Here is a 22419-nt window from a genome sequence, read left to right on the forward strand (position 1 = left end):
GATATGGATTTTCACCAGTGTGTGTCGTTGTATGGTTTTATGAACCTACTGCAAGAGAAAACCCTTTATCACAGATAGCACATTTATACGGCTTTTCAGCAGGAATCATTCTTTTGTGTCATTTGTCATAAATCATATTTGAAAATTCACATAATGCTTCATTATATCCAGAGTTGCTGCACGATTATTTGTCCCACGGTTATCTCTTTTCTCCAGTCTAAAGAAGGCAGTCCTCGTTGTCTTTCAATGCCTCGTTGCTTCATGTTTCTTCTTCCCACTGGCATCTGTATTCTTTTGTGTAATCAAGTCAGTTCTTGTAACATATATCACATTGATATGGCTTTTCGCCAGTGTGTGTCCTTGTATGGTTTTATAAACCTACTGCAAGAGAAAACCCCTTTATCACAGATAGCACATTTATACGGCTTTTCAGCAGGAATCATTTTTTTGTGCCATTTGTCAAAATCATATTTGAAAATTCACATAATGCTTCATTATACCCAGGGTTGCTGCACGATAATTCGTCCCACGGTTATCTCTTTTCTCAAGTGTAAAGAAAGCAGTCCTCATTTCCTTTCTACGCATCGTTGATTTATGTATCTTCTTCCCTCTGGCATCTGTATTCTTTTGTGTAATCAAGTCAGTTCTTGTAACAGATATCACATTGATATGGCTTTTCGCCAGTGTGTGTCCTTGTATGGTTTTATAAACCTACTGCAAGAGAAAACACTTTTTCATAGATAGCACATTTATACGGCTCTTCAGCAGGAATCATTCTTCTGTGCCATTTGTCATATATCATATTTGAAAATTCACCTAATGCTTCATTATACCCAGGGTTGCTAAACGATAATTCGTCCCACGGTTATCTCTTTTCTCAAGTGTAAAGAAGGCAGTCCTCATTTCCTTTCTACGCATCGTTGCTTTATGTATCTTCTTTCCTCTGGCATCTGTATTCTTTTGTGTAATCAAGTCAGTTCTTGTAACAGATATCACATTGATATGGCTTTTCGCCAGTGTGTGTCCTTGGATGGTTTTATAAACCTACTGCAAGAGAAAACCCTTTATCACAGATAGCACATTTATACAGCTTTTCAACAGGAATCATTCTTTTGTGTCATTTGTCATAAATCATATTTGAAAATTCACATAATGCTTCATTATACCCAGAGTTGCTGCACGATTATTTGTCCCACGGTTATCTCTTTTCTCCAGTGTAAAGAAGGCAGTCCTCGTTTCCTTTCTACGCTTCGTTGCTTCATGTATCTTCTTCCCACTGGCATCTGTATTCTTTTGTGTAATCTAGTCAGTTCTTGTAACAGATATCACATTGATATGGATTTTTGCCAGTGTGTGTCGTTGTATGGTTTTATGAACCTACTGCAAGAGAAAACCCTTTATCACAGATAGCACATTTATACGGCTTTTCAGCAGGAATCATTCTTTTGTGTCATTTGTCATAAATCATATTTGAAAATTCACATAATGCTTCATTATACCCAGAGTTGCTGCACGATTATTTGTCCCACGGTTATCTCTTTTCTCCAGTGTAAAGAAGGCAATCCTCGTTTGCTTTCATTGCCTCGTTGCTGCATGTATCTTCTGCCCACTGGCATCTGTATTTTCAAGCGTAAATTAGGCAGTTATCGGTTACTTTCAACGCATCGTTGCAGCACGTTTATTCGTCCCACGGTTATCTCTTTTCTCCAGTGTAAAGAAGGCAGTCCTCGTTTCCTTTCTACGCTTCGTTGCTTCATGTATCTTCTTCCCACTGGCATCTGTATTCTTTTGTGTAATCTAGTCAGTTCTTGTAACAGATATCACATTGATATGGATTTTCACCAGTGTGTGTCGTTGTATGGTTTTATGAACCTACTGCAAGAGAAAACCCTTTATCACAGATAGCACATTTATACGGCTTTTCAGCAGGAATCATTCTTTTGTGTCATTTGTCATAAATCATATTTGAAAATTCACATAATGCTTCATTATACCCAGAGTTGCTGCACGATTATTTGTCCCACGGTTATCTCTTTTCTCCAGTCTAAAGAAGGCAATCCTCGTTTGCTTTCATTGCCTCGTTGCTGCATGTATCTTCTGCCCACTGGCATCTGTATTTTCAAGCGTAAATTAGGCAGTTATCGGTTACTTTCAACGCATCGTTGCAGCACGTTTATTCGTCCCACGGTTATCTCTTTTCTCCAGTGTAAAGAAGGCAGTCCTCGTTTCCTTTCTACGCTTCGTTGCTTCATGTATCTTCTTCCCACTGGCATCTGTATTCTTTTGTGTAATCTAGTCAGTTCTTGTAACAGATATCACATTGATATGGATTTTTGCCAGTGTGTGTCGTTGTATGGTTTTATGAACCTACTGCAAGAGAAAACCCTTTATCACAGATAGCACATTTATACGGCTTTTCAGCAGGAATCATTCTTTTGTGTCATTTGTCATAAATCATATTTGAAAATTCACATAATGCTTCATTATACCCAGAGTTGCTGCACGATATTTGTCCCACGGTTATCTCTTTTCTCCAGTCTAAAGAAGGCAGTCCTCGTTGTCTTTCAATGCCTCGTTGCTGCATGTATCTTCTGCCCACTGGCATCTGTATTTTCAAGCGTAAATTAGACAGTTATCGGTTGCTTTCAACGCATCGTTGCAGCACGTTTATTCGTCTCACGGTTATCTCTTTTCTCCAGTTTAAAATGACAGTCCTCGTTTCCTTTCTACGCTTCGCTGCTCCATGTATCTTCTTCCCACTGGCATCTGTATTCTTTTGTGTAATCAAGTCAGTTCTTGTAACAGATATCACATTGATATGGATTTTCACCAGTGTGTGTCCTTGTATGGTTTTATAAACCTACTGCAAAGAAAACCCTTTATCACAGATAGCACATTTATACGGCTTTTCAGCAAGAATCATTCTTTTGTGCCATTTGACATAAATCATATTTGAAAATTCACATAATGCTTCATTATACCCAGGGTTGCTGCACGATTATTCGTCCCACGGTTATCTCTTTTCTCCAGTGTAAAGAAGGCAGTCCTCTTTTCCTTTCTACGCTTCGTTGCTTCATGTATCTTCTTCCTACTGGCATCTGTATTCATTTGTGTAATCAGGTCAGTTCTTGTAACAGATATCACATTGATATGGATTTTCGCCAGTGTGTGTCCTTGTATGGTTTCATAAACCTACTGCAAGAGAAAACCCTTTATCATAGATAGCTTATTTATACGGCTTTTCAGCAGGAATCATTCTTTTGTGCCATTTGTCATAAATCATATTTGAAAATTCACCTAATGCTTCATTATACCCAGGGTTGCTGCACGATTATTCGTCCCACGGTTATCTCTTTTCACCAGTGTAAGGAAGGCAATCCTCTTTTCCTTTATACGGTTTGTTGCTTCCTGTATCTTCTTCCTACTGGCATCTGTATTCTTTTGTGTAATTAAGTCAGTTCTTGTAACAGATATCACATTGATTTGGTTTTTCGCAAGTGTGTTTCCTGTATGGTTTTATAAACCTACTGCAAGAGAAAACCCTTTATCACAGATAGCACATTTATACGGCTTTTCAGCAGGAATCATTCTTTTGTGCCATTTGTCATAAATCATATTTGAAAATTCACCTAATGCTTTATTATACCCAGAGTTGCTGCACGATTATTTGTCCCACGGTTATCTCTTTTCTCCAATGTAAAGAAGGCAGTTCTCGTTTGCTTTCAACGCCTCGTTGCTGCATGTATCTTCTGCCCACTGGCATCTGTATTTTCAAGCGTAAATTAGGCAATTATCGGTTGCTTTTAACGCATCGTTGCAGCACGTTTATTCGTCTCACGGTTATCTCTTTTCTCCAGTTTAAAATGACAGTCCTCGTTTCCGTTCTACGCTTCGCTGCTCCATGTATCTTCTTCCTACTGGCATCTGTATTCTTTTGTGTAATTAAGTCAGTTCTTGTAACAGATATCACATTGATATGGAATTCGCCAGTGTGTGTTCTTGTATGGTTTCATAAACCTACTGCAAGAGAAAACCCTTAATCATAGATAGCTAATTTATACGGCTCTTCGGCAGGAATCATTCTTTTGTGCCATTTGTCATAAATCATATTTGAAAATTCACATAATGCTTCATTATACCCAGGGTTGAAGCACGATAATTCGTCCCACGGTTATCTCTTTTCTTAAGTGTAAAGAAGGCAGTCCTCATTTCCTTTCTACGCATCGTTGCTTCATGTATCTTCTTCCCTCTGGCATCTGTATTCTTTTGTGTAATCAAGTCAGTTCTCGTAACAGATATCACATTGATATGACTTTTCGCCAGTGTGTGTCCTTGTATGGTTTTTTAAACCTACTGCAAGAGAAAACCCCTTTATCACAGATAGCACATTTATACTGCTTTTCAGCAGGAATCATTCTTTTGTGCCATTTGTCATAAATCATTTTTGAAAATTCACCTAATGCTTTATTATACCCAGGGTTGCTGCACGATTATTCGTCCCAAGGTTATCTATTTTCTCAAGTGTAAAGTAGGCAGTCCTCGTTTGCTTTCAACGCGTCGTTGCTGCATGTATCTTCTGCCCACTGGCATCTGTATTTTCAAGCGTAAATAAGGCAGTTATCGTTTGATTTCAACGCATCGTTCCTGCACGTTTATTCGTCTCATGGTTATCTCTTTTCTCCAGTTTAAAATGACAGTCCTCGTTTCCGTTCTACGCTTCGCTGCTCCATGTATCTTCTTCCCACTGGCATCTGTATTCTTTTGTGTAATCAAGTCAGTTCTTGTAACAGATATCACATTGATATGGATTTTCGCCAGTGTGTGTCCTTGTATGGTTTCATAAACCTACTGCAAGAGAAAACCCTTTATCACAGATAGCACATTTATACGGCTTTTCAGCAGGAATCATTCTTTTGTGTCATTTGTCATAAATCATATTTGAAAATTCACATAATGCTTCATTATACCCAGAGTTGCTGCACGATTATTTGTCCCACGGTTATCTCTTTTCTCCAGTGTAAAGAAGGCAATCCTCGTTTGCTTTCATTGCCTCGTTGCTGCATGTATCTTCTGCCCACTGGCATCTGTATTTTCAAGCGGAAATTAGGCAGTTATCGGTTACTTTCAATGCATCGTTGCAGCACGTTTATTCGTCTCACGGTTATCTCTTTTCTCCAGTTTAAAATGACAGTCCTCGTTTCCGTTCTACGCTTCGCTGCTCCATGTATCTTCTTCCTACTGGCATCTGTATTCTTTTGTGTAATTAAGTCAGTTCTTGTAACAGATATCACATTGATATGGAATTCGCCAGTGTGTATTCTTGTATGGTTTCATAAACCTACTGCAAGAGAAAACCCTTAATCATAGATAGCTAATTTATACGGCTCTTCGGCAGGAATCATTCTTTTGTGCCATTTGTCATAAATCATATTTGAAAATTCACATAATGCTTCATTATACCCAGGGTTGAAGCACGATAATTCGTCCCACGGTTATCTCTTTTCTTAAGTGTAAAGAAGGCAGTCCTCATTTCCTTTCTACGCATCGTTGCTTCATGTATCTTCTTCCCTCTGGCATCTGTATTCTTTTGTGTAATCAAGTCAGTTCTCGTAACAGATATCACATTGATATGACTTTTCGCCAGTGTGTGTCCTTGTATGGTTTTTTAAACCTACTGCAAGAGAAAACCCCTTTATCACAGATAGCACATTTATACTGCTTTTCAGCAGGAATCATTCTTTTGTGCCATTTGTCATAAATCATTTTTGAAAATTCACCTAATGCTTTATTATACCCAGGGTTGCTGCACGATTATTCGTCCCAAGGTTATCTATTTTCTCAAGTGTAAAGTAGGCAGTCCTCGTTTGCTTTCAACGCGTCGTTGCTGCATGTATCTTCTGCCCACTGGCATCTGTATTTTCAAGCGTAAATAAGGCAGTTATCGTTTGATTTCAACGCATCGTTCCTGCACGTTTATTCGTCTCATGGTTATCTCTTTTCTCCAGTTTAAAATGACAGTCCTCGTTTCCGTTCTACGCTTCGCTGCTCCATGTATCTTCTTCCCACTGGCATCTGTATTCTTTTGTGTAATCAAGTCAGTTCTTGTAACAGATATCACATTGATATGGATTTTCGCCAGTGTGTGTCCTTGTATGGTTTCATAAACCTACTGCAAGAGAAAACCCTTTATCACAGATAGCACATTTATACGGCTCTTCAGCAGGAATCATTCTTTTGTGCCATTTGTCATAAATCATATTTGAAAATTCACATAATGCTTCATTATACCCAGGGTTGCAGCACGATTATTTGTCCCACGGTTATCTCTTTTCTCCAGTGTAAAGAAGGCAGTCCTCGTTTCCTTTCTACGCTTCGTTGCTTCATGTATCTTCTTCCCACTGGCATCTGTATTCTTTTGTGTAATCTAGTCAGTTCTTGTAACAGATATCACATTGATATGGATTTTTGCCAGTGTGTGTCGTTGTATGGTTTTATGAACCTACTGCAAGAGAAAACCCTTTATCACAGATAGCACATTTATACGGCTTTTCAGCAGGAATCATTCTTTTGTGTCATTTGTCATAAATCATATTTGAAAATTCACATAATGCTTCATTATACCCAGAGTTGCTGCACGATTATTTGTCCCACGGTTATCTCTTTTCTCCAGTGTAAAGAAGGCAATCCTCGTTTGCTTTCATTGCCTCGTTGCTGCATGTATCTTCTGCCCACTGGCATCTGTATTTTCAAGCGGAAATTAGGCAGTTATCGGTTACTTTCAATGCATCGTTGCAGCACGTTTATTCGTCCCACGGTTATCTCTTTTCTCCAGTGTAAAGAAGGCAGTCCTCGTTTCCTTTCTACGCTTCGTTGCTTCATGTATCTTCTTCCCACTGGCATCTGTATTCTTTTGTGTAATCTAGTCAGTTCTTGTAACAGATATCACATTGATATGGATTTTCACCAGTGTGTGTCGTTGTATGGTTTTATGAACCTACTGCAAGAGAAAACCCTTTATCACAGATAGCACATTTATACGGCTTTTCAGCAGGAATCATTCTTTTGTGTCATTTGTCATAAATCATATTTGAAAATTCACATAATGCTTCATTATACCCAGAGTTGCTGCACGATTATTTGTCCCACGGTTATCTCTTTTCTCCAGTGTAAAGAAGGCAATCCTCGTTTGCTTTCATTGCCTCGTTGCTGCATGTATCTTCTGCCCACTGGCATCTGTATTTTCAAGCGGAAATTAGGCAGTTATCGGTTACTTTCAATGCATCGTTGCAGCACGTTTATTCGTCCCACGGTTATCTCTTTTCTCCAGTGTAAAGAAGGCAGTCCTCGTTTCCTTTCTACGCTTCGTTGCTTCATGTATCTTCTTCCCACTGGCATCTGTATTCTTTTGTGTAATCTAGTCAGTTCTTGTAACAGATATCACATTGATATGGATTTTCACCAGTGTGTGTCGTTGTATGGTTTTATGAACCTACTGCAAGAGAAAACCCTTTATCACAGATAGCACATTTATACGGCTTTTCAGCAGGAATCATTCTTTTGTGTCATTTGTCATAAATCATATTTGAAAATTCACATAATGCTTCATTATACCCAGAGTTGCTGCACGATTATTTGTCCCACGGTTATCTCTTTTCTCCAGTCTAAAGAAGGCAGTCCTCGTTGTCTTTCAATGCCTCGTTGCTTCATGTATCTTCTTCCCACTGGCATCTGTATTCTTTTGTGTAATCAAGTCAGTTCTTGTAACAGATATCACATTGATATGGCTTTTCGCCAGTGTGTGTCCTTGTATGGTTTTATAAACCTACTGCAAGAGAAAACCCCTTTATCACAGATAGCACATTTATACGGCTTTTCAGCAGGAATCATTTTTTTGTGCCATTTGTCATAAATCATATTTGAAAATTCACATAATGCTTCATTATACCCAGGGTTGCTGCACGATAATTCGTCCCACGGTTATCTCTTTTCTCAAGTGTAAAGAAGGCAGTCCTCATTTCCTTTCTACGCATCGTTGATTTATGTATCTTCTTCCCTCTGGCATCTGTATTCTTTTGTGTAATCAAGTCAGTTCTTGTAACAGATATCACATTGATATGGCTTTTCGCCAGTGTGTGTCCTTGTATGGTTTTATAAACCTACTGCAAGAGAAAACACTTTTTCATAGATAGCACATTTATACGGCTCTTCAGCAGGAATCATTCTTCTGTGCCATTTGTCATATATCATATTTGAAAATTCACCTAATGCTTCATTATACCCAGAGTTGCTGCACGATTATTTGTCCCACGGTTATCTCTTTTCTCCAGTTTAAAATGACAGTCCTCGTTTCCTTTCTACGCTTCGCTGCTCCATGTATCTTCTTCCCACTGGCATCTGTATTCTTTTGTGTAATCAAGTCAGTTCTTGTAACAGATATCACATTGATATGGCTTTTCGCCAGTGTGTGTCCTTGTATGGTTTTATAAACCTACTGCAAGAGAAATCCTTTATCACAGATAGCACATTTATACGGCTTTTCAGCAGGAATCATTCTTTTGTGTCATTTGTCATAAATCATATTTGAAAATTCACATAATGTTTCATTATACCCAGAGTTGCTGCACGATTATTTGTCCCACGGTTATCTCTTTTCTCCAGTGTAAAGAAGGCAGTCCTCGTTTGCTTTCAAAACCTCGTTGCTACATGTATCTTCTGCCCACTGGCATCTGTATTTTCAAGCGTAAATTAGGCAGTTATCGGTTGCTTTCAATGCATCGTTGCAGCACGTTTATTCGTCTCACGGTTATCTTTTTTCTTCAGTGTAAAGAAGGCAGTCCTCGTTTCCTTTCTACGCATCGTTGCTTCCTGTATCTTCTTCCTACTGGCATCTGTATTCTTTTGTGTAATCAAGTCAGTTCTTATAACAGATATCACATTGATATGGCTTTTCGCCAGTGTGTGTCCTTGAATGGTTTTATAAACCTACGGCAAGAGAAAACCCTATATCACAGATAGCACATTTATACGGCTTTTCAGCAGGAATCATTCTTTTGTGCCATTTGACATAAATCATATTTGAAAATTCACATAATGCTTTATTATATTCAGAGTTGCTGCACGATTATTTGTCCCACGGTTATCTCTTTTCTCAAGTGTAAAGAAGGCAGTCCTCATTTCCTTTCTACGCATCGTTGCTTTATGTATCTTCTTCCCTCTGGCATCTGTATTTTCAAGCGTAAATTAGGCAGTTATCGGTTGCTTTCAACGCATCGTTGCAGCACGTTTATTCGTCTCACGGTTATCTCTTTTCTCCAGTTTAAAATGACAGTCCTCGTTTCCTTTCTACGCTTCGCTGCTCCATGTATCTTCTTCCCACTGGCATCTGTATTCTTTTGTGTAATCAAGTCAGTTCTTGTAACAGATATCACATTGATATGGCTTTTCGCCAGTGTGTGTCCTTGTATGGTTTTATAAACCTACTGCAAGAGAAAACCCTATATCACAGATAGCACATTTATACGGCTTTTCAGCAGGAATCATTTTTTTGTGTCATTTTTCATAAATCATATTTGAAAATTCACATAATGCTTCATTATACCCAGGGTTGCTGCACGATTATTCGTCCCACGGTCATCTCTTTTCTCCAGTGTATAGAAGAAAGTCCTCGTCTCCTTTCTACGCATCGTTGCTTCCTGTATCTTTTTCCTACTGGCATCTGTATTCATTTGTGTAATCAAGTCAGTTCTTGTAACAGTTATCACATTGATATGGTTTTTCGCAAGTGTGTGTCCTTGTATGGTTTTATAAACCTACTGCAAGAGAAAACCCTTTATCACAGATAGCACATTTATACAGCTTTTCAACAGGAATCATTCTTTTGTGTCATTTTTCATAAATCATATTTGAAAATTCACATAATGCTTCTTTATACCCAGAGTTGCTGCGCGATTATTTGTCCCACGGTTATCTCTTTTCTCCAGTGTAAAGAAGGCAGTCCTATTTTCCGTTCTACGCATCGTTGATTTATGTATCTTCTTCCCTCTGGCATCTGTATTCTTTTGTGTAATCAAGTCAGTTCTTGTAACAGATATCACATTGATATGGCTTTTCGCCAGTGTGTGTCCTTGTATGGTTTTATAAACCTACTGCAAGAGAAAACACTTTTTCATAGATAGCACATTTATACGGCTCTTCAGCAGGAATCATTCTTCTGTGCCATTTGTCATATATCATATTTGAAAATTCACCTAATGCTTCATTATACCCAGGGTTGCTAAACGATAATTCGTCCCACGGTTATCTCTTTTCTCAAGTGTAAAGAAGGCAGTCCTCATTTCCTTTCTACGCATCGTTGCTTTATGTATCTTCTTTCCTCTGGCATCTGTATTCTTTTGTGTAATCAAGTCAGTTCTTGTAACAGATATCACATTGATATGGCTTTTCGCCAGTGTGTGTCCTTGGATGGTTTTATAAACCTACTGAAAGAGAAAACCCTTTAACACAGATAGCACATTTATACAGCTTTTCAACAGGAATCATTCTTTTGTGTCATTTGTCATAAATCATATTTGAAAATTCACATAATGCTTCATTATACCCAGAGTTGCTGCACGATTATTTGTCCCACGGTTATCTCTTTTCTCCAGTGTAAAGAAGGCAATCCTCGTTTGCTTTCAACGCCTCGTTGCTGCATGTATCTTCTGCCCACTGGCATCTGTATTTTCAAGCGTAAATTAGGCAGTTATCGGTTACTTTCAACGCATCGTTGCAGCACGTTTATTCGTCCCACGGTTATCTCTTTTCTCCAGTGTAAAGAAGGCAGTCCTCGTTTCCTTTCTACGCTTCGTTGCTTCATGTATCTTCTTCCCACTGGCATCTGTATTCTTTTGTGTAATCTAGTCAGTTCTTGTAACAGATATCACATTGATATGGATTTTTGCCAGTGTGTGTCGTTGTATGGTTTTATGAACCTACTGCAAGAGAAAACCCTTTATCACAGATAGCACATTTATACGGCTTTTCAGCAGGAATCATTCTTTTGTGTCATTTGTCATAAATCATATTTGAAAATTCACATAATGCTTCATTATACCCAGAGTTGCTGCACGATTATTTGTCCCACGGTTATCTCTTTTCTCCAGTCTAAAGAAGGCAGTCCTCGTTGTCTTTCAATGCCTCGTTGCTGCATGTATCTTCTGCCCACTGGCATCTGTATTTTCAAGCGTAAATTAGACAGTTATCGGTTGCTTTCAACGCATCGTTGCAGCACGTTTATTCGTCTCACGGTTATCTCTTTTCTCCAGTTTAAAATGACAGTCCTCGTTTCCTTTCTACGCTTCGCTGCTCCATGTATCTTCTTCCCACTGGCATCTGTATTCTTTTGTGTAATCAAGTCAGTTCTTGTAACAGATATCACATTGATATGGATTTTCACCAGTGTGTGTCCTTGTATGGTTTTATAAACCTACTGCAAAGAAAACCCTTTATCACAGATAGCACATTTATACGGCTTTTCAGCAAGAATCATTCTTTTGTGCCATTTGACATAAATCATATTTGAAAATTCACATAATGCTTCATTATACCCAGGGTTGCTGCACGATTATTCGTCCCACGGTTATCTCTTTTCTCCAGTGTAAAGAAGGCAGTCCTCTTTTCCTTTCTACGCTTCGTTGCTTCATGTATCTTCTTCCTACTGGCATCTGTATTCATTTGTGTAATCAGGTCAGTTCTTGTAACAGATATCACATTGATATGGATTTTCGCCAGTGTGTGTCCTTGTATGGTTTCATAAACCTACTGCAAGAGAAAACCCTTTATCATAGATAGCTTATTTATACGGCTTTTCAGCAGGAATCATTCTTTTGTGCCATTTGTCATAAATCATATTTGAAAATTCACCTAATGCTTCATTATACCCAGGGTTGCTGCACGATTATTCGTCCCACGGTTATCTCTTTTCACCAGTGTAAGGAAGGCAATCCTCTTTTCCTTTATACGCTTTGTTGCTTCCTGTATCTTCTTCCTACTGGCATCTGTATTCTTTTGTGTAATTAAGTCAGTTCTTGTAACAGATATCACATTGATTTGGTTTTTCGCAAGTGTGTTTCCTGTATGGTTTTATAAACCTACTGCAAGAGAAAACCCTTTATCACAGATAGCACATTTATACGGCTTTTCAGCAGGAATCATTCTTTTGTGCCATTTGTCATAAATCATATTTGAAAATTCACCTAATGCTTTATTATACCCAGAGTTGCTGCACGATTATTTGTCCCACGGTTATCTCTTTTCTCCAATGTAAAGAAGACAGTTCTCGTTTGCTTTCAACGCCTCGTTGCTGCATGTATCTTCTGCCCACTGGCATCTGTATTTTCAAGCGTAAATTAGGCAGTTATCGGTTGCTTTTAACGCATCGTTGCAGCACGTTTATTCGTCTCACGGTTATCTCTTTTCTCCAGTTTAAAATGACAGTCCTCGTTTCCGTTCTACGCTTCGCTGCTCCATGTATCTTCTTCCTACTGGCATCTGTATTCTTTTGTGTAATTAAGTCAGTTCTTGTAACAGATATCACATTGATATGGAATTCGCCAGTGTGTGTTCTTGTATGGTTTCATAAACCTACTGCAAGAGAAAACCCTTAATCATAGATAGCTAATTTATACGGCTCTTCGGCAGGAATCATTCTTTTGTGCCATTTGTCATAAATCATATTTGAAAATTCACATAATGCTTCATTATACCCAGGGTTGAAGCACGATAATTCGTCCCACGGTTATCTCTTTTCTTAAGTGTAAAGAAGGCAGTCCTCATTTCCTTTCTACGCATCGTTGCTTCATGTATCTTCTTCCCTCTGGCATCTGTATTCTTTTGTGTAATCAAGTCAGTTCTCGTAACAGATATCACATTGATATGACTTTTCGCCAGTGTGTGTCCTTGTATGGTTTTTTAAACCTACTGCAAGAGAAAACCCCTTTATCACAGATAGCATATTTATACTGCTTTTCAGCAGGAATCATTCTTTTGTGCCATTTGTCATAAATCATTTTTGAAAATTCACCTAATGCTTTATTATACCCAGGGTTGCTGCACGATTATTCGTCCCAAGGTTATCTATTTTCTCAAGTGTAAAGTAGGCAGTCCTCGTTTGCTTTCAACGCGTCGTTGCTGCATGTATCTTCTGCCCACTGGCATCTGTATTTTCAAGCGTAAATAAGGCAGTTATCGTTTGATTTCAACGCATCGTTCCTGCACGTTTATTCGTCTCATGGTTATCTCTTTTCTCCAGTTTAAAATGACAGTCCTCGTTTCCGTTCTACGCTTCGCTGCTCCATGTATCTTCTTCCCACTGGCATCTGTATTCTTTTGTGTAATCAAGTCAGTTCTTGTAACAGATATCACATTGATATGGATTTTCGCCAGTGTGTGTCCTTGTATGGTTTCATAAACCTACTGCAAGAGAAAACCCTTTATCACAGATAGCACATTTATACGGCTCTTCAGCAGGAATCATTCTTTTGTGCCATTTGTCATAAATCATATTTGAAAATTCACATAATGCTTCATTATACCCAGGGTTGCAGCACGATTATTTGTCCCACGGTTATCTCTTTTCTCCAGTGTAAAGAAGGCAGTCCTCGTTTGCTTTCAACGCCTCGTTGCTGCATGTATCTTCTGCCCACTGGCATCTGTATTTTCAAGCGTAAATAAGGCAGTTATCGGTTGCTTTCAACGCATCGTTGCAGCACGTTTATTCGTCTCACGGTTATCTCTTTTCTCCAGTTTAAAATGACAGTCCTCGTTTCCGTTCTACGCTTCGCTGCTCCATGTATCTTCTTCCCACTGGCATCTGTATTCTTTTGTGTAATTAAGTCAGTTCTTGTAACAGATATCACATTGATATGGAATTCGCCAGTGTGTGTCCTTGTATGGTTTTATAAACCTACTGCAAGAGAAAACCCTTTATCACAGATAGCACATTTATACTGCTTTTCAGCAGGAACCATTCTTTTGTGCCATTTGTCATAAATCATATTTGAAAATTCACCTAATGCTTTATTATACCCAGGGTTGCTGCACGATTATTCGTCCCAAGGTTATCTATTTTCTCCAGTGTAATGAAGGCAGTCCTCGTTTGCTTTCTACGCTTCTTTGCTTCATGTATCTTCTTCCTACTGGCATCTGTATTCATTTGTGTAATCAGGTCAGTTCTTGTAACAGATATCACATTGATATGGTTTTTCGCAAGTGTGTGTCCTTGGATGGTTTTATAAACCTACTGCAAGAGAAAACCCTTCATCATAGATAGCACATTTATACGGCTCTTCAGCAGGAATCATTCTTTTGTGCCATTTGTCATAAATCATATTTGAAAATTCACATAATGCTTCATTATACCTAGGATTGCAGCACGATAATTCGTCCCACGGTTATCTCTTTTCTCCAGTGTAAAGAAGGCAGTCCTATTTTCCTTTCTACGCTTCGTTGCTTCATGTATCTTCTTCCCACTGGCATCTGTATTCTTTTGTGTAATCTAGTCAGCTCTTGTAACAGATATCACATTGATATGGATTTTCGCCAGTGTGTGTCCTTGTATGGTTTCATAAACCTACTGCAAGAGAAAACCCTTTATCATAGATAGCTTATTTATACGGCTTTTCAGCAGGAATCATTCTTTTGTGCCATTTGTCATAAATCATATTTGAAAATTCACATAATGCTTCATTATACCCAGGGTTGCTGAACGATTATTCGTCCCAAGGTTATCTATTTTATCCAGTGGAAAGAAGGCATTACTAACCACTGTGTGACGGGGAGTTATAAGACCGGCACCTCTGGGGTTTTTACACCATTAGCCATATGTCTCGAGGGCGGCTCCTTCACGCCTTTGGGTGACGCGGAAACATCCCTCCGACGGGTTGCGTCAGGGCGCCCTGGCGCCAGGCTGACGGTCCCCCGCCGGCTACTCTCGTACGAGATAGATCGGTGGGTTTCGTATAACTGCGTCGGCGAGCGCTGGATTCGACCCAGGCAAATAACTCCCCTTCTACTAAGGCGTTACTCCCACAGTCTTCGCGAGGCCATCCACATAAGTCGCAAACGCGTGGCCGGTGAGCGCGAGCACGCGAGGTACCCGCGCGCATCGGCCGGACGCACGCCACAAAGCTCACTGGGTACTGATACCGTTCGGGCGTAAGCTAAGTCGGGTTCTCAGTAGGGCTCCCCCAGTGCCCGCGAAATGAGATTTAAGGATCCGTTATCCAGAGTACTCACAACGACTCTTTTCCCACTAGCATCAGCGTCGGGACAGTTGTTTAAGCTGCCGCGACGCGACCTTTTATGAGTGGTTCGGTTTTCTTTGCCGGGTGCCGTGTCCGTACCGAATGCTCGGGTTTAGGTGCCTGTCGGGTGGGTGTCCCCCGGCCGGACTTCCGCCTTGCACGTGTTCATTCACGAGTTGGTCGGGCCCGTGAACTCTCGGCCGGAGTTGGGCGGGGAACGTGCCGGCGTGTGGCTGGAGGTCCGCGGACAGGAAAAATTTGAGGTGCCTGCCCGCGGTTGCTTTGGTCCAGCCCTTCCGTCACGTTCCCTCGCTTAATTGCCTCCGCCGGTGTGTCGCAACATTTTTCCACGCCGTTTTTAGCGCTGATATGTCACTCGGACGGGTGAGCCCCGTGCGGATTAGAGAGGTATCCCTCTTCCCTCTGGCCTCCGGGTACTGTATCTCCAGAGGCCCCGTGTCGGAATCTTACTTTAACGCCGAATCACGTCTAACGGGCACGTCCTTCCTCAGAGCGGCTCAGTGTAGCGTGTGCAAACTGTTTCACCGCCTGGAACAAGACCTCGGATCTGGTCATGAACTCGAGCTCACACGGCCAGTCCGCACCGGCCACTCGCACCGTGAGCTCGAGTTTATTTCTTTCCTGGTCAGCAAGAGGGCATTCAAACAGCAGATGCTCGGCGGTCTGGTTCGGAAACCCGCAACTGCAAGCTGCATCGCCTCTTAGGTTGAACATGTGAAGTTTCGCGTTAAAGTCCCCGTGGCCCGTCATCAATTGCGACGTGTAATAGTCCGCGACGCACCAGGTGCGCTCCAACCGATGACGGATATTCGGGAACCAAGCGTAAGTCCACCTTCCCTTGTCTATAGCGACCCATCGCTGCTGCCAGAGGTCGATGGTTTCACTCGTATAATTTAACAGGTTGTGGCCGGCCTCTACAGCCGTCATAGCGCCGTTTCTCACTAGGATCCTGTCCTTCTCGGTTTTTGACATTTCTTTTAGTTTCAGGTCCAGGGGAGGGACACCCGCTAGTACCTGCAGCGCCACCGTTGACGTCGTATTGTAAGCTCCTGTTATCGCCCGCAGCGGTAGTCTCTGGGTGGAGTTTGCTCTGCCCCGATGGTGAGCCAGCGACATGCAGTCTATGGCCCACACTGAGGCCACGTAACTCATTTTCGGTATGAAGACCGTTTTATAAATCAGGAGCGGTGCTCCAGATTTCAATCCCCAGTTGGTCTTAGCGACTCCGTGTAGGCGACCGAACAGGGCTTTCGTGCTTTTCGCTTTTTCCGCCAGGTGGTCGCTGAACTTTGCGCCTTCGTCAAACGTAACACCGAGGTATTTCGCCGACTTAGTTGGCTTTATTCTGTCGGCTCCGAGAAGGAGGACCAGTGGTTTAGAGAGCGATCCTTTCAGCCACAGTGTTTGTGACTTTGCCGCTGAGAACGTAAGTTTACGCTGCTTCGCCCACAGCGACGCTCTCTCGAGAAGTGCGTTTGCCCTCGCGGTCAGTTCGGCTCTGTTTTTGCCCAAGATCAGCAGTGCTAGATCATCTGCATACGCGACAAGTTCTGTACCTATGGGCAGCACCTCTGACAGGAGTGGATTTACAGCGTATTTCCAGAGGTCAGGGCCATATTCGCTGCCCTGCGGGCACCCCTTGGTAAGGGTTTTCCTTATGACTTGGTCGCCGATTTTCATTTCTGATTGGTGACCGTCGAGGTAACTTTTCGTGAGCTCGACGAGGCCGTCGCTGCAGCCAGCAGCCTCCATGTCCTTTATTAGTTGCGGCCACCAAAGGCAGTCGAAAGCGCCTGAGATGTCCAGGAAGATCGCGTGGACGTATTTCTCTGTTCTCTCCTTTGACCAGTCGAGGACGTGTTGGATAGCGTCGACCGTTGAGAGGTTCTTCGTGAACCCGAACTGCCTTTTCGACATGCGCGCGTTGGTTTCGCGTCTTATTCTGTCTACTATTACATGTTCGAGTGCTTTGGATAACACGAGTAGGAGGCTTATAGGACGGTAGGATTTGGCCTCTGCTGGGTCTTTGTCGGGTGATTTCTTGATCACCACGAGCCTGGCAGCCTTCCATGTGCTCGGGAATCTTTTCGCCCTGAGGCAGTTGTTAAATATCGCAGATATGTTGTGCCCGAGCACCGGCCAGGCTTGCCTCAGGATTCCGGCCGTTATACCGTCCATGCCCGGAGCCTTCTTAGGTGCCATCCGCCATATGGCCCCTTTCACCTCCTCAACGTCGCAGGGTTCGATGTGCCCAGGGTTTTCAGACCATTTACTGAAGGAGCCGACTCTCACTCCCGTCTCCGTCCTGGCCGCTATCTGCTCAGGACCTTCGTTATCGTAGCTGTCACAGGGAACCAGGGTATCCATCAGCTTTTCCCCGGTTTCCCTTAGAGACGTGGTGAACGTGCCGTCGCTTTTGCGAACGGCTGTTGGAAGGTTCTCAGAGGGTCTAGTACCACCTGTCTTTAGCCACTTGAAGACGGGGCCCCAAGGTTTCTCGTTCCCCGTCTCCGTCACAAAGTCGCGCCAGGCTTTGCGTCTGGCCCTAAAGCAGTTTCTCTTATGAGCCTTTTTCAGCCTCTTGAACTTGGCGCGCGCAGCCCGACGTTCGAATGCGTTACTGGCATTTCTGAGTTTCACCTTCCAACGGCCGAGGGTGCTCAATTCTCGGCCCAGTGTTCCGTTCCACCATGGAGGAGGTCTATGCTTGGTCTCCTGTCTTTTAGTCATGTGTGCTTCACACGCTTCTCTTAGCACGTCTGAGAGCGCTATCGTACTGCTCTCGACGTCCGGGCACTCGAGTTCCCTTATCCTAGCGTCTCTCCTGTCGGTTAAGGTCTTTCTGAACTTTTTCCAGTCCGTCCGGCTGCAGCTAAAGCCTTGTGCGTTCTCCCTAGGAGGCCCTCGGGCGCTATTCTGTGTAATGATATCGAAACAGATCAACGCATGGTCGCTTGACGTCAGGTCGTGAGTGGCGGACCAGTCCACAACTCTGACGTTGTTAGACGACAGAGTTACGTCCAGGTACGCCGACCCGTGGTTCCTGAACGTCGGTACGCCTGGTTGATTATGGACTTTTAAGTTTCTCTGGCTTATGAAGTCGACCACGATGTCACCTCGACTGTCCGGTCTGTTGTCATGCCATACCGTCGACCTCGCGTTCACGTCCGCACCCACTAGCACGTCGCCACTCAGTCCGTCCATGATAGAGTTCAGGGCGTCGACGCACTCGCGCGTGGGGACCGAGAACTGGAAATAAGAAGATATCAGCGTGAGCTGGACATCATCCCTAGCGATTGTGGCCACGGCATTATGCGAGGTACATAACTGTCTTTGGCCCAGGACGCTTATGGTTTGGTTCATTAGAACAATTGCGGACCTAGGTTCGCAACCGCTAGCTATCACCTTGAAGGGGTGCCTGTCCAGCAGGTAGACCCCCTTTCCATCGGTTGCGGGCTCTTGTATTAAACAGATGTCGATAGACTTGCTTACCAATAATTGCTCGATTTCGTGCATTACGGCTTTTGATCTCGCCGCATTTATCTGAGCTATTTTAATTAGCGTCTCGTCTTTCCCTTGGGCCGCAAGTCTGCTAGTGTCCGTGTTAATTATGCAGTCAACTGACATAGCCGTTCCTTGCGTTTCGCCGTTCTCAGTTCGAGCTAGCCGATCTTCGGGGCCGCCTGTTATATTATCACATTCGAAGACCAAGCGACCTACGCCAGGGTCGACCCTTTCTTTTTGAGGTCTGACTCGCACTGGTCTTCTCCGCCCTCTCTTCCACCAGCCTCTCTTTTTTCGTGGCAGTGGGTCCGGCACGGTGACGTCGACCGGAGTGACGCCAGCGTCCCGGCCTGAGAGGGGGTTGTCTGTCGACGGGCTGCTCGGCTCCGCCTCAAAAGAACTAAGTCTTATACACGTTGGTGGTGGGACCCCGCAATCCGAATTCCCACCTACCGGGTCGCAACCCGACGGGGTGTCTTTATTCTGTACCATCGTGCTTCATAAGATTAGTAGTCTGCATAAGACGGCGCGCGACCAGGGCGCCGAGTCCTCGCCATATCACCGGGCGAGTCGGTTCGGAGATACGCCCTCCGCTGGCGTCGAGATATTGGAACGGGGGTCTCCCGAGGGAAGACGGGGGACCGTTCAGTCCCGCGTCTCCACCCAGCTCCGCTACCACGCGGAGCTCGTCGGACGCGGTCTCGATGTCGCGTCCCTCTTTCGCCCGTCCACGGTTCCGTACCACCGAGGACGAGCTGATCACGTGGGCGCCCAAGGGTACGGCCTTTTGCGGACGCCCACCCGCCTTCCGTTCTTACTCCGAGACCTTTCGCTAACCTAGTATTCGCTTCTAAGTCTAGCTGGGTAACGCCGCTTTAGAAGGTGAGAGCGGTGTGGAATCTCCCGGAGGTCATGGGCAACCCCGACTCGTTTGTCAGGCCCCTGTGTGACCTGCCCCGGAAAATACCACAGTTATAGTCCCTAGGACTTAGAGCCTATAGGCTTGCTCCGTTAAGATCCTGTGTCACCGGCCCCGGTCCGCGCCAGATTGACCGGCAAGTAGTAAACGTGGTCCGTCTTAGCGCGGGCGTGGACGGCACCCAGTGCATCTTCGGGCTGCCCCGGCCGGTCCGCCGTAGGAATGCCGTCGGCTCACCGAGGTGAGCTCGTGACGGCGCTCCCCGTGCTTACGGTCGGGTAGGTCCTCCGATGGATCTTCTCGTGCGTCCTCGTCGTCCGTGCGCGGTCGAGCCGGCCACCCCCGACACCCGGCCCGAGGCCCAGACCCCGCCGGCCCCGGGAGCCGTACCACCACGATAACTGTATCGGTTTTTCGCAGCGGCTCGCGCCGTGGATGTTACCGCGATGGGAGTCCCCGGTGCCCCGAGCAGGGCCCCAGCCCGCGCCCCGAGACCCAGCACGCACTCCGCCGCCCACGGAGTTTCGGGTAGCGTACGATATGTACATCGTTCAGGGCTCCGCGGGTGCGCCGTCAGTCCCGGCCGCCCGCTCCACCGTCCCAGCAGTTTCTTTAGCCGGTAAGGTTTTGCTGACGGCCAGGCCCACCGGCGCCGCACCGCTTCCTCCGCGCGATGCTAAGATGCCTTCTGCCCGCCCGCCGCAAATGTGGATTACGGCGGGCGTCCTTGCGGTCTCAGTCTTACGACGACAAATAGTGGTTTGACAACGAACCAGGTTCGCGGGTCCTCGGGGGACCAGTTGCGTTCAACGCTAGCTCGGGCAATCGACGCCAACCACGCGATATTTTCTCCTCGGGGTAACAGTCTTCCCGTGCTCGACCTACAGTCGTTCGGTGAGCTTGCGGATTCTATCGGATGGATGTAGCGGACCGCCTCCGAGTTCGCTTATCGGCCGGCCAGTTGCCGGTGCTATTGTAATCAGAGTGCGGCCGGTTCCTCGGCCGCATTTCCGACTTAGCCCGCATCAGCCGCCTTATTTGCTACCAGTTGTGCGCTGAGACAGCGTGGGGCCGTCTTCGTCGGGCGGGTCCACCATTCCACGCCCGCCTTCGACAGCTCCGTTCATGCGTTCATCGGACGCCCTTCCCAAGACATTCGTCGCAGGCTTACCCTGCTCGTGTTGCTCGGGCCGGTCATCGGTGAGTGGTCCGACCGCGCCGCGTCGTGTCGACCCGCAGACCCGGTGTTTGAATACCTTGTCGATCCGCTGTCGAGGCGAGGCGCAGTGGTGTCCGCTCCGCGTGGGTGACCCTGCGGGCTGGTGTATGCTCGGCTAGCTCGTTGTCCGAAGGCCTCGTACGATTTCCACGTTCGCCGCCACCGAATAATCGGATAGAGGGCGGACAAAGATGTTGTTAATGTTTAATCACGGCTCCCGAGACGACGCCCGAGGGCGATCGTAACGGGGGGCCCGGAGGTCTCTGGAACTATGCCATCAGCGCGCTGACATTATCGTACCCTTGTCCGCTCGTATCGGCGCGACATGTTCCTAAGATCTTTACGAATGTACCCGGTCTTAAAGGACTATGTGAGCTAGAATTTCGAGCAGCCCAGTGCGCTGCGAGCCACTCACGCGCCGGGTTCTCACCGGGTCGCCCCCGGCTACCGCGATCGGAGCAAGTCCTACCGCGAAAGCCCCGGGGTGATCAAGTATTTGCTACAGTGGCCGTGCACCTCCTGGGCCCCGCGTGGGGACCCCGGGGCCTGGCGATAGTGGTTTGACGACGAACCAAGTTCGCGGGTCCACGGGGGACCAGTTGCGTTCAACGCTAGCTCGGGCAATCAACGCCAACCACGCGATATTTTCTCCTCGGGGTAACAGTCATCCCGTGCTCGGCCTAAAGTCGTTCGGCGAGCTTGCGGATTCTATCGGATGGATGTAGCGGACCGCCTCCGAGTTCGCTTATCGGCCAGCCGGTTGCCGGTGCTATTGTGATCGGAGTACGGCCAGTTTCTCGGCCGCATCTCCGGCTTAGCCCGCATCAGCCGCCTTGTTTGCTACCTGTTATACAATGAACCAGCGTGGGGCCGTTTTCATCGGGTGAGGTTCACCACTCCACGCCCGATGATGCCGGCCCCGTTAGTGCGTTCGTCGGACGCCGTTCCCGGGGTGCACGTCTCGGGCTTACCCCGCTCGTTTGCCCGGGCCGGTCGTCCATGAGCGACTCGGCCGCGCCGAATCCCGCTGACTCGCCGCCTAGGTCTTTGAATACCATAGAGGTCGGCTGTCGAGGCTAGGCGCGGTGTCGTCCGCTCAGCGTGGGACGCGTCGCCCTCAGCGCGCTTCCCACGCGCCGGATTTTCACCGGGACTCCCAGGCTACCGCGATCGGAGCGAGTCCTACCGCGATAGGTCTGGGGCGTACGGGTATTTGCTACAGTGGCCGTTTATCCCTGGGTCCCGCGAGGGGGCCCCGGGGACTTGGCCTATACTCGTCCGGGTCCGACTGGGTCAGACCCAGGCGAGTCTGGGTCGACGGTACCATCCGACGTCCCCCCGGCGGCGCGCCTCATCAAGAGAGCGCCGCCGGGGACCAGCCGCCCGGCCCCGTCAGCTTGCTCACGTCGACCCGTCTCCCGCAGGCCGGCCCGTCGGTCGAGACCGGAGGTTCGCTCCGCCGCCGTGTACGGTCG

Source organism: Metopolophium dirhodum, chromosome 1, assembly GCF_019925205.1.
Source record: "Metopolophium dirhodum isolate CAU chromosome 1, ASM1992520v1, whole genome shotgun sequence".
NCBI lineage: Eukaryota > Metazoa > Arthropoda > Insecta > Hemiptera > Aphididae > Metopolophium > Metopolophium dirhodum.